Source organism: Zophobas morio, unplaced genomic scaffold (genome assembly GCF_036711695.1).
Source record: "Zophobas morio isolate AGI-343-1 ecotype UQ-CSIRO unplaced genomic scaffold, CSIRO_AGI_Zmor_V1 ptg000014l, whole genome shotgun sequence".
Classification (NCBI taxonomy): Eukaryota; Metazoa; Arthropoda; class Insecta; order Coleoptera; family Tenebrionidae; genus Zophobas; species Zophobas morio.
The window spans coordinates 5,284,263-5,296,627 of record NW_026972119.1 but is presented as its reverse complement, the minus strand read 5'-3'; the positions used below and the strand labels follow the sequence as shown (position 1 = coordinate 5,296,627).

Genomic DNA, 12,365 nt, shown 5'->3' with positions numbered 1-12,365 from the left:
TCCGCGACAGCTCATTTATAACAGAATTACTTTGTTTTATGCAGAAGAATACTTGGCGTTCCACGTTTAGCGGCGGTTATTAATTTGAATATACAATGAATGAATAAATGTATATTGCAAATGGTTTATGTTTGGTTATTTCCAGTGAGAGAATGTTTGATTTTTAACTAAACTTCGGAGTTCAAACATGACGGAGATAACTTGCAGGTCACTCAAATAAATAAGCTTTCACACAACCAAACAACTAATTAATTGAATTTGATTACATTAACACTGATAGCGTATCAGGCTCAGGGGAAAAATGGGATAGATTAATGGAATACGGAGCGAAAAAAACGAAGTGATCATAAACATGAAGTTAGAACTGGGCTAAACTTAAAACTCTGATAAATCTATCTCACCAGCGGCAATTGTAAAAAGTACAAAAACATTCAACAGTTAAATTTCTGATTTAAATTACACGTAGGGTAAAATTTATTTCTTCTTCCTTAAGAGCTGCAGCAACTCGTTTTCTTTTAAACGGTTGAAGGACGGACAAAGAGTATTTTATGTTATTTCTAATGTTTCTGTTACAACTGTTTTTATATATATTTACTTATTACTCTTCTTTGCGATAACTTCCCCTTTTTCTAGAATTATCGAATACGCAATATTTCTTGAATTAAGAAGCGTCTTACTTTATATTTCTTTTTTGATTGAAAGATTTGTTTCAAGATTTTATTATTTCCTCTCACTTGACAATTTTCATTTTTATTTTACAATTTTTGTATTTTTTTTTTTCAATATTTATTAGTGGTCTATTCTTATCCCTATAACCAAGAGACGAGGAAGTTTAGTGTACAATTATGTTATTGTAACACATTTGCCAGCTTATAAACGACATTCAAAATCTGTTTATATGAAAAATACTGCAAAAGGAGATTTGTATTACAAACCAAGACGAACCTGTAGAGAAAAGAAAATTTGGAAATAAAACACGACACAATATACTTAAAACTGATTAAATGTTAGTTGCTTGGGCTAGCGAAGTACCTAGATATTTTCTTTTAAGGTTAGAATACTAGAGCATTTTTAACAGTGAACGGTCCAAATAACCAATTGGTACAAGTGAAATCTTGTATTTAAACGACACATATTGAAATATTTTCTTTTATCTTATTATGGAAACTTATCTCAATTAAAAATGTATTCCGCTCTTTTCTCACGTTCTACGATAATTATCTCCAGTAAAAATGTGCAAAATATTACTCTCATCAATGTCATTAGACACATCAGACGTTCATTTTATTTATGAGCTGTTAGACAAACTTGTTAGCCACATGACAAACATTATTACCCATTAGCGGATCTTTGAATGTTTACCGAAATTTGAGAAGCAATAATATTAGAAAATTATTGCATTCTACTTCTAATTCATTAAGCGAAATTAAAAGTAATTTGCTTTAATTTGCATATACGTTACGTTTCAATTTCGTACAAAATTGGCCTTCTGTATTTGATTCCACGGTTAGGTATATAAATTTTTGATAATAACCTTGATCAAAATTTTTAAAATAAACAAAATACCTGTGGTTTCATAAAAATTCAAAAATTTTTAGTGTCACAGCAAACGTAAATTATGTAAGTTATGATCTTGAACTGCCAATACATTCTAAGCACTATGTAAATATAAACAACTAAATCCATTGAGATAAAATTACCATAATTAATTTATTCTACACGATTGTTTAAATAAATATGATTTTAAGACACAATAAAATCTCAGTTGACACCAGTTTCGAATTGTTAGCATTCTTCACAAAACGGACTGCACAAATGTAAGTCAATTAATAAAGAAAAATCTTGTTCCTTGATTAAAGAACCATAATTAAATTGATTAGCACGACGACTTAATTAACTTAATGATTTTAGCATTTCATATTTAGCAGATATGGCGTTGAAAAACTTGCCGATTATGCCACTATCACTGAATGATAATCAAGTTACACTTGTCACAAGAATCCAGACGAAAGGCTTACTCGAGCACTACTTTTTATTGATTAATTGATTTTTTAATTTATTAGCGACTCGTTGCAAAAATCCAAAAAATCTCTGCGGACATGACCACGATTTTCTGGAGAAAGTAATTCCTGATTCTGCAGCCCATAAATCTTATCTTAATCTCCCAAGAAAAAATTATACGTATAAGTGCACATGAAATATCGTGCCATTTTTAGGTCAATGACAACTAAGCAGATACCCAAATATAAAACAGAACTAGAAATAAAAAAAACTTTCACGCTGCCATTTGTCTGTAAATTGCGAAATTTGGTAAAGTTTGTGTTCACTTGACAGACAACATTTAGTTTCAGATCGGTATCAGACAGAATATTTATGCTGGAGATAAACATAAAGAGGTAGAAAATGCATATTTTTTCCGAGTTGTCATGTTACTAATTTATTTCTAAAAATAGCACCACCTGTTCACTTTTTGACTTAGAATTAAAGCGTAGTTTTGGGAGAGTTTGTTTTTTTAAAAATGCATTTCATTATTTTTAATGGAAACGTGTTCATTTTGGTTTGGTGATATTTATAGGGAATGACAAAATTTCGTTGAAACAGGAGATTCTCTGTCTGGACGCGACTTTCCGACGGAACTTAACAATCAGGTTTCCATTCGTTAGCTTTTTATGTTTTGTAGTGTGATGTGAAACCGTTGTGTTACTGAAGACGAATGTGAAACTAATTAACTGTCTAATGGATTGAAACATGTAGGAACCAAATTGGAGCCATCGTACTTAAGTCAGAAGGGCACCAAAAACGTAATTTATCGAGCGATCCGGTGCCTAAATACACGAGATTTTAACACTTACAAATGCATTTATAAAATATTTAAAAACGTTGTTTGGACGTAGGTGTAGAATTTATGTTTCTTGTACGGCTATATACATGTGCCAACAGCTATAGTGAAATATTATATTCTAGACTTAACCCCACATATTAAAACGAAAAATACGTGATTTATAAGCGGTCCCTAACGGACAGCCGTTTATGTGAGGATCACCGTAATTTATGGCCTTTGAAAAGTGGTAAAATTCACTTTTGTCTAAACAATTTTTGAATTTTTGACATGTATGGATTTTAGCTATGCAAATGCAAACGAAGTCAGTGACACCTACGTCTGACAAGGACGGATAAAAGAATCACTAGAACAAAGAATGAGCTAAATAATACAGCGTTCAAAGAGTACCATTGACACGGTTGTACAAAATCTTATTGATATTTTCTACAAGAGTTAAAATAAGTTGAACACTATTTTCATGAAGTTCTTAAAGTTTACATTTGGCACACTACCTCAAATCATTGTAATTATAATGAAAAAAATATTTTGTTTTGGTACCAACTATTCGTTTATAAATATAACGATTTACGTTTTCTTTCTCTCCACTGTGATGAATTTAAAAAAAAACAAAGGTAAATATTTTATAAAGGAAAATTTAACAAATTACGGCCTATGAGAATATTTCATTCCCAAAAACCAAAGATGATGTTTTCAGTCCAGTATTAAGATTTATTTGTGCTTGACCACAAATACAGCATCTTGTGCAAATTATAAATTTTCCAAATTTAAACATATTGAGATGCAAAGAGCTATTTTTAACCTACACAAGTACATTTTGTTATTATAATTGCGTGCAACGGTCTATTAAAAAAAATGGCAAATAATGTAAGTAAATATTGCTAGCACTAGGTGAAACACCATTAAATCAAATACTATTAAAAAAAAAAAAAAAAAAAAATAATGAATACTTATCTACTATTGTTACATTAGGAACTTCCTGTCTCAGTTGTTCTCTCAAGTAAATGTTACAATTAAGAGTTCAGTCTTGGTATATAAAACGCACACTTAATTTAGTTTTTTTAGTATTTTTAAATACATCCATCAGAAATTGGTTACTTTACAAAAGTGGAAAAAGCGTCAAATTTTACTCACTGAATAATCAGAAAATTTATGCGTGCAACGATTTAACAGAGAAACTAGAGAATGTACAAAAAAAAGTAGAAAACAAATTGATTAACAGTTTTATTGAAAGATATTTCTTAATGGTAAAAAGCTAATTTAAGTAAAGAATAAATACATAAAGAGATTAAAATGAAAGAAATGGAAAAAGGGTAAATCAAAAACGATCTCAGCTGACGCACACAAAAAAAGTGAAAACACAATTCTGGAAACTACACAGGACATCTACAATATACCATTACTGGAAATTTTCTAAGGAGCTACTGATTGGTAGTGTGGAATTGAAAGAGTAAGAAATCTAAATAAGAAGTTAAAACAATCGACTTAACATATCATTACAAATATATATAAAAATAACGAGAAAGAATATAAAACTAACTAATCCGATGTTTGGGTAGAAGACAAGGAGAGAAATTAGGTTTAAAAAAATGATGCGATGAAATGAATAAAAAACAGAGGAAATAACAACAATCAATTCCAAAAAAAAAAAAATGAGTTAAACAGGAATCATGAAAATAAAAACTAACTAAAAAACAGAAAATCAGTTAAGTTAAATGCGCAATTTATTTTCATCACAGATGAAAACAAGCAGCGACTAATAGAAAAGATAATATTGGTGTTCACAAAAAATATACCTGCTTAGTTTCGGACAACAAAGAAAAGGCGAAGGACTTAAACCAGAAAATTCAAAATAGAATCAAGAACTGGAAAAGCAGAAAGACGCAATACAAATTTCATGTTGAACTTATTTTTTCCAATATTTGCAAATTGAGAAAAGAAAAATCCTAATCTTTACTAGATATCGTTATATACAAAAATTCATGACTGCCAGAAATATATAATGGATGAAGAAAGATAGAAAAGTCCATAAAAAAACCTTTTAAAAGAAGTTATATGAACATTTTGAAGAGCAATAAAACGGAAACTAAAACAAAAATTAGAAGAAGAAATAATTACATCACAGTAACAGCAGATCACAGAATATTTCCACAGTAGAACTTGACAAAAGTATATTCGGGAAACAATTAACAAATACATTTTCGAAATGATTTTCTCACTTCGCAAATAAAATAAACTGTCTACCACTAAACATGATATTACCATTGTTCTGTATTTTAGTGAACAGTCGTTTAAAAAAAAATATAAAGTAAAGATATAAAACAATTTTTTCTATTTTTTTTAACAAGTCTCACAGGCAAATAAATAAAAATAATTAATGTTATATAAGCCAATATAAAAAGAATACAAACAATTATTACATCACCAGATTTGCTTAGTAAAATCACCAACAGATAGAGCACAGACACCTACATACGATAAACTCGACAAACTTATATTTTTGTGGGTTACCAGCTGTGAAAAGTCCAGAAAACATGAACATAAAGTGACCTTGTCACAAAATTCTGCCACCACTCATGTAATGAAAATAGTATGCGTACAAAGAATGTTTAAAGAAAAAAAGTAGCTCTTATTTGCTGCTTTTACAATAGAAGAGGATCGTGAAATGGTAAGGGAATTTATTGTGACGAACTCGTTGAATAGCAACTCAACCAAGACCGCACTATATCTTTAGTCGAACTATAATAATTAGAAATGAGAGAAAAAAGTAAAATTGCAATAGTAAGAGTCTATAACACGAAATAAAGCTTGGAAAACTGTAAAAGATATGTAAAATTAAAACAGGAGAACAATTAAGCGAAAGGAACCAGATCTTATCGAAAATTTTTGAACACGAGGGGCGTTTTTAGGTTCATTGTAGTGCAATTTAAGATGTTTTCAGTATATTTTTGATTCTTGACAACTTATTAGTTTTTAAATACCTTATTTTAACAATGTAGAACACAACATTGAATCGAAAAGTACAAAAAATTTAAATGGATAAATACACAAGATACCAAATTTTTTTGAGTTTTTAAAAAAATGTAAAACTTTCAAAGCTACTGTAAACAACCTTCTCAGACACTTTTATATTTTGCACTAGTGAAACGCTACGTATTTAATCCAAAACTAGGCAGGTATATTTTGAAAAACATTACATTGGTAAGGGAATCAATCAACGTTAATCAATAAAATAAAAAAAAAAAATAAAAAAAAAATAAAAAAATTACGATGTATATTCCTTCCAATAATGGGAAGAAAAAGGTTGCATGCATCTATAGTTACAAAACTTTTAGATCTTAAACAGTGAGTTCATTTTAAACAATATTGATTACAGTGATAATTAGTAGGTATATTTTATTTTTTTAATGACACAAATCGAGGTAATAAATATTAACACATTTCCTGTTTAAGATTTGAATTTAATATCACCATGCTATAATTTTAAAACTTGAACATAGAATTACTTTATCGAATGATAGTGTTATACCTACAATGTATTGAATAAACATTGATCAATAACTAATTGTATGATGCATTTTAAGGAAAAGCGATGGTAAATGTAAATTTTCGCTGCATAAATAAGTTCATCATTCGTATTCACTGAACAAAAAAAATACAAACGTGCTTTGAATATGGGGTTAAAGTTTAGAAATAAATATCAAACTCAGTTTGAACATAAAAACAAATACTGAATTAAAACAGAATGCTTCAACAATTCTGTAATTAACATATGTAAATTAAATTTAGTTTATGTTATGTTATTGTAGTTAATAGCACTGGTTACGAGTCAATTGTCGGTGCTTTCATCATTTAGCCTAGTATGTATGTATTAACGTTCCTTTCATGTTTATTAAGTGTGAGCATGTGTAGGTACTTCGCTAGTCCTGGACTGAGGCTTTGGTCCTGTTCTTTTAACAAATACTTAAATTAATTAATTGTAGTAAATGGCGCCTGCGAGTTAGACAACTAGTAATTCAATGTTTCTTAAAAGAATTCATTTTTAATAAGTGGCAGAGTTTGATCGCGTGACTTTTGACAATTCTTCCATAACTCACACGACCTAAAAACATTTACGTATACCCAACGAGTCCACAATTGTAATTTCTGTTGAAAAAACATTTTTGTAACAGTTTTTGACCTCTTCTCTGAAATTTGAAAAGTGTACGAGTATTTCTTAAAAAATTGGCAGCATAAGCAGACTACCACTATTGTAACATAATAAAACCTTAATTACTTTCTTGAGCTTATTAAATAGACTTAACTTATGGTAAGGAAGCAGTAAAAAGGGAATAAACTTTTATACTGAAAAGAAAAAATAAACACAGACTAAAGAAAATGATAACGATAATCAAAAAAGACACCGAAAATTAAAACAATTTTGTCTCTTGTTATTGTCAGTCATTGCATGCTGTCATATGAAAAATTCTACCATCCCGTCTACGAACGTATTTAAGTATAAAACTCAGCCGTCGAAATCGATCATCACTCTTTTGGTCCAGGTATTCGAATCCAGCAGCTAAACCCCAAGTGGATAAATCCAAAGAATTGTAGGTGATCGTATTTATAAAGCATGGCATATAAAACACATCGTTTGCCGCTGCAATAACAGCTCTAGTCCGGTCGGATGCCCGGGCCGTAAATTTACCGCCCTCGGTCTACACATATGGGCCCTCACGTGGCCCTCAATTAGACTATTTGCTTTACATTCATTACGATGGCTACGAGGATTTTACTAACTGCCGAATTTATTGCGAGATTTGTCGCGGAATATTTATCTAAGTGAGAAATATCGACGATATATCGGAGGTTTATTATCGACTTTAACACCGACTCGGACATGATTTAACGGTTATGTCTTTTAGATATACCTCAAATCAATCGCCAGACAGGATTTTGTGCTTGGAAAAATAACATCAATCGTGTATGGATTTTTTCGACCGCAAATCTGGCAGGAGGATGCCACAAACCGCAAGTTCACTAAACCCCAATTAAATTACGCAACTGCGTGGAGAATGAATGTGAATGGACGGCGTTGATGCGGTGAGGATTAAAAGGCGTTGTGGTGAAGCTGTAGATGATGTCTTCTTGAATTTCTTGTATAATTCATGGACACCATAAAATAGAACACCAGGTTAAAAAAAAATGTGACGTCGAAAAAATAAAGTAACCGTGCAAGGAAAATCGCCACGATTGCCAATTTACAAAAATAACAAATATGAGTCAACTAAACACAGATGGTAAATTTGGTACCAGTATACCAAATACATTTTTTTTTAATTTATCTGGTAAAAAAATAGTGACAATTAGACCAAGAGAAATACTTGAAAAAGTACAGCAGTGGGTGTATTTTAAGTGTACAAAAAAGTGTGATACATTTTTTTTATACCCAAACACTGACCATTATAGTAACTGCCACCAATAACATTTTATTAAACTACTAATAAAAAAGAAAAATAACCTCAGATTTATGCACCGCTGAATGATAATATAAATTTTATGAGTGCCATTAACATAATTAATAGAGATTAGTAAAACCGAAAGTTTTGAAATTTAAAACAAAAACGAGATTAAACTGAATATAAAATATCGCCAAGATTTTTTAGCTTTAAGTTTCCAAAAAAATTTAGGTTGTGCTGGTCGTTCTGTAATTTTTTCATAGAAAAAAAAATTTTTGTTTAGCACAGAAAAATTAGTTTAACCTCTTTATTAGTGAAAATTCCACATATCGACAAAGAGAAAAAAATTGTCATAAATTTTAATAAAATGTGACTGATACAATAACTGTAATATAAGTTTTAACACGAATATAAACATTTGAATCTTCTGAAATTGAATTCACTTTGCTTAATTTAAATATGTATATAAAAGCAATGATGCAAAACACCCACATAATTTAGTCGGTAGGTATTGACGAGAAAATCCCACGAACAACTTTTTATAATTGTACAGGGTGTTTCATTTAAAATTTTATTCACAGAAATGTATTATTTAGTGAAAAAATGAGCCAAAATATTTTTGTGACAATTTTTGAAGAACGAAAATTGTGTTTTCCAATCTAGTAACGCATAAAAATAATCATTGTTAGAAGCAGATTAAAGAACATTTCACATTACATATAACGAAAAGTTGACGAAATGGTTTAAGACAAATATTTGTTTTAAAGAGAATATACATTTTATGGTTACAAAAGTGAATATATTTCATTACTCTTGGGCTTTATTTGACTAGAAAAATAAATTCCACATGAGAAAAAATATCTCGGTGAATTTTGGTTGCAACTTATTAATGATATAATGAAGGTATATGTATCAAAAAATAATCTGTAATAATGATTAAAAATAATTGCCCCAAAATATTTATCATAAACAAAAATATTAAGTGTTATTAAAATATCGTGTGATTTTTTTAAATTTCTGCTCTAGTTGGCCATGACGCGTACAACTGAAACGGCTGACGTAAGCGTCAAGGCCAACAACAGCAGAAATTTAAAAAATCACGTGATATACCTATAATAAAATGAAAATTATACAAACTACTGAATGTTGCAACAGAAAAATGTTTTACTAAAATATATTTTTTTAAAACTATGTATATTAATCATCAGCAACACAGCAAAACAGAATTGACTTATTTTTATGATATTGTTGACGGAATAATAAAATACCACTAAATACTATTCTAGATCTTAATTTTAAATCACCATTACGTACTTTTTTTTGTTTAAAGTTCTAAATCAGTGATAAAATTATTCAATAATTAATAAAGAAAACGGTATTTTACAAATTTTAGTATGCAAAAAACACTGGAAGATTTGGATTATGACCCTTTGGATTTAGCGTTTTAGTATGCTACACAAATTATCACAGAGGGTTGTGGTGAACTAATTACCAATTGCAGAAGATTTTTTTGTTGATAGCGAAAACAAAATTGTACAAAGTTCCACCTAAAATATGTCCCTGGATCAATTTAGCATAATTTTTTTTCGCGCTATGTTATGGAAATTAGATTTCACAAAATAATGTTCACCCGAAAACAAAAAAAATCCGTACTTCTGATTTATTTTATTATAGTACGATACAATAAGAAAATATTATGAAATTACTGACAGGATTTATTTTAAAATTAGTGCTGTGCTAACTAACACTAATAATCCGTTTCTTAAAAATAATTAACATTATTATTATTAAGATGTTTAAAGCATTTTATCAGAACCTTAATTATGGGAATATGTACCTGCTGCTGCGTAAGTCATAATAAATAAGTAATTAAGTTTCACTAACCGAAATAAAAGTTGTTATATGTATATTATCAGGGGACCACATCTATAAAGCAACATGAACATTTCACATAAATGTAATGTAAAATTTATATTTTATTTATTCATTATTACTACGGTTTTGTACAAAACTAATTTTAGGTTGAAGAGTACGTAGGTACGCTAAACCCAAAACCGGTCATCAAAATCATTAAAAAAAAACAGATTTATATTGACATTATTCTGTAACTGTAGCATATTTATTATTTTTTAGTTAATTGTAACAAGAATGTAGCAAAATACACATCTGATCACACAGAATGTCTGTTATAATTGTAGACATTTTTTTTTTCTGAAATTTTATCAATTAATGAAGAATAGTAGGTATAGTATTGTGAAATATAGGCAAAATACATTTATAATAATAATTAACCCCGTCAACAATTTATACATTTAAAATTTGAAAATGGTACCTGACTGATTCTACAGTTTCGGATAATTTGCATCTGTTTCATCTTAGAAATAAAACTATTTTAATTGTTACAATGTCCAATATTTGCAAAAATGTCACACTAGTGTCTATTAAATTTCACATTTGTATTACCGATGTATAAAATTTGAAGATTATTTTAGCTACTTCTGGTGACCGCGCATATTTTGAGTTTGACATACCTATCATGTGGACAAATATAAAAATTTAAAGCTTTAGTACAACATGAAGTCAAACTTGTACGAACAAATTATTCTAAATATGGTACAGATCTTGTATTATTCGAACAGAGGGGACACAGTGAAAACACATGTTCCGGAGTGAGGAATTAAAGAAATATTCTGCCGCAACGTCAGATCTAAGCACAAAAAATTTAAAACTACGGTTTGTTGTATCAAAATAATTTAAACTTAAGAATTCATTTTTTGCTTTCAAACGACATTTAAATGTACGATTTTATACACAAACAGAAACACAGAAATTTCATTTGCGCCCATTATTTTATCTATATAAAATAATGAAGAATAATGTATCATTAAATAACGTGACGACAAAGTTAAAAACAACGATATAAATAAGTCAAAGTCAAGGGCTAAAATAATTCTTGAAAATATATTAACCTTAATATTACACGATTTGTTTTAGGTGTAAACGTGTCTTCCAATTTTCGAATCTGAGCAAGTAGGTCAGTCTGTTTAATCCCAATAGTGACTTAGATTAAGTAATTTAGAGTGTCATAATTTACTCAATTAATTCACAATCGCTTAGGTCGACTTTTGATTACGGTCAGACAACACCTTTAACCCCTGAAGAGCGAGCGTGTAAATTTGCAAATGAAAAAATTCCCGTGCAGAAGAGGACTAGGACTAAGCGCACGATTTAAGCAAAAACCTTAAATTATCCGGCGGCGCCGCTCCGGCCCTGAAGCCCAATCCACTTTACCTTGAACCTGGGTACATCCGCACTGGTAGTCTCAGTTCCAAAATGGGCCAACCTCTTGCATAACAACCACAAAATAACCTCAACAAATCAACAAATAGCTCAATTTGTGAGCGAACACACATAACGATCCGTTCACATTCACAATCAACTATGAACTGAGTCATAACATTCTTGATCAACACGCTATCAACATTTAAATATAGGGAAATGAGTAGCTTGTGCTAGCGAACTATCGGCTAGGAAAGAAACGGACGGTCGGTTTTTATAGCCGAAAAAATTCTTTTTCCACGTATTTTTTCGTCCTTGTCTGAAGCTCAGAATTTCGGAAGATGAACGAGCGTGTTTAGCGACGGTGATGCCGTGTGGACGATGCATTGGTCGGAATGGACTCGGATTAGAACCGCCCAAGCGGAGCTTAGACCCCAAATTAAAAGCAATGGGAACGGTCCGAAAGAAGAGGAATTTTTAATCGGGGCCATTTGGGTATCGATTAGTGGGAAACGTGGCTCTGTGGATAAATTTTGAGCAAAACGTGACTGACGGCCGGTGGAAGCATGGCAGATTTGTGCCTGTAATTACGCGCTTTTGAAAAATTCGATTGTTTGATTAATAAGCAGTTGGGGATTGTCGACAGAAAAAACGTTCGTGTTTTTTATCTGTGCGCGATTCAGAATTTATTTTGTGGATAGAAGATAGGTTGCTTTCAAGGACTCGGTAGTCTGATTTGGCAATTCGCCTTCGAAAATGTTTGCCTTGCCGTAACGCGGCACGCAATCTAAATTTTGTTGCAGTCTTCC

General features: G+C 30.4%; 2 protein-coding genes across 3 annotated transcripts in view; both read right to left on the bottom strand.

Annotated features, from left to right (window-relative positions):
• Nucleotides 1–12,365, bottom strand: part of LOC135129218 (homeotic protein ultrabithorax-like) — a 543,629-nt gene that overhangs the window by 170,556 nt on the left and 360,708 nt on the right. The gene's annotated exons all lie outside the window — the stretch shown is intronic.
• Nucleotides 1–12,365, bottom strand: part of LOC135129216 (homeotic protein antennapedia-like) — a 295,089-nt gene that overhangs the window by 269,120 nt on the left and 13,604 nt on the right. Inside the window, exon 1 of one of the 2 annotated variants that reach the window (XM_064056353.1) lies at nucleotides 11,569–11,750. The exons of the other annotated variant lie outside the window; for it this stretch is intronic. The gene's annotated coding sequence lies outside the window, so the exon portion shown is untranslated. Of the gene's footprint in view, nucleotides 1–11,568; nucleotides 11,751–12,365 lie in introns of those variants that run through there. 2 annotated transcript variants of the gene reach the window in all.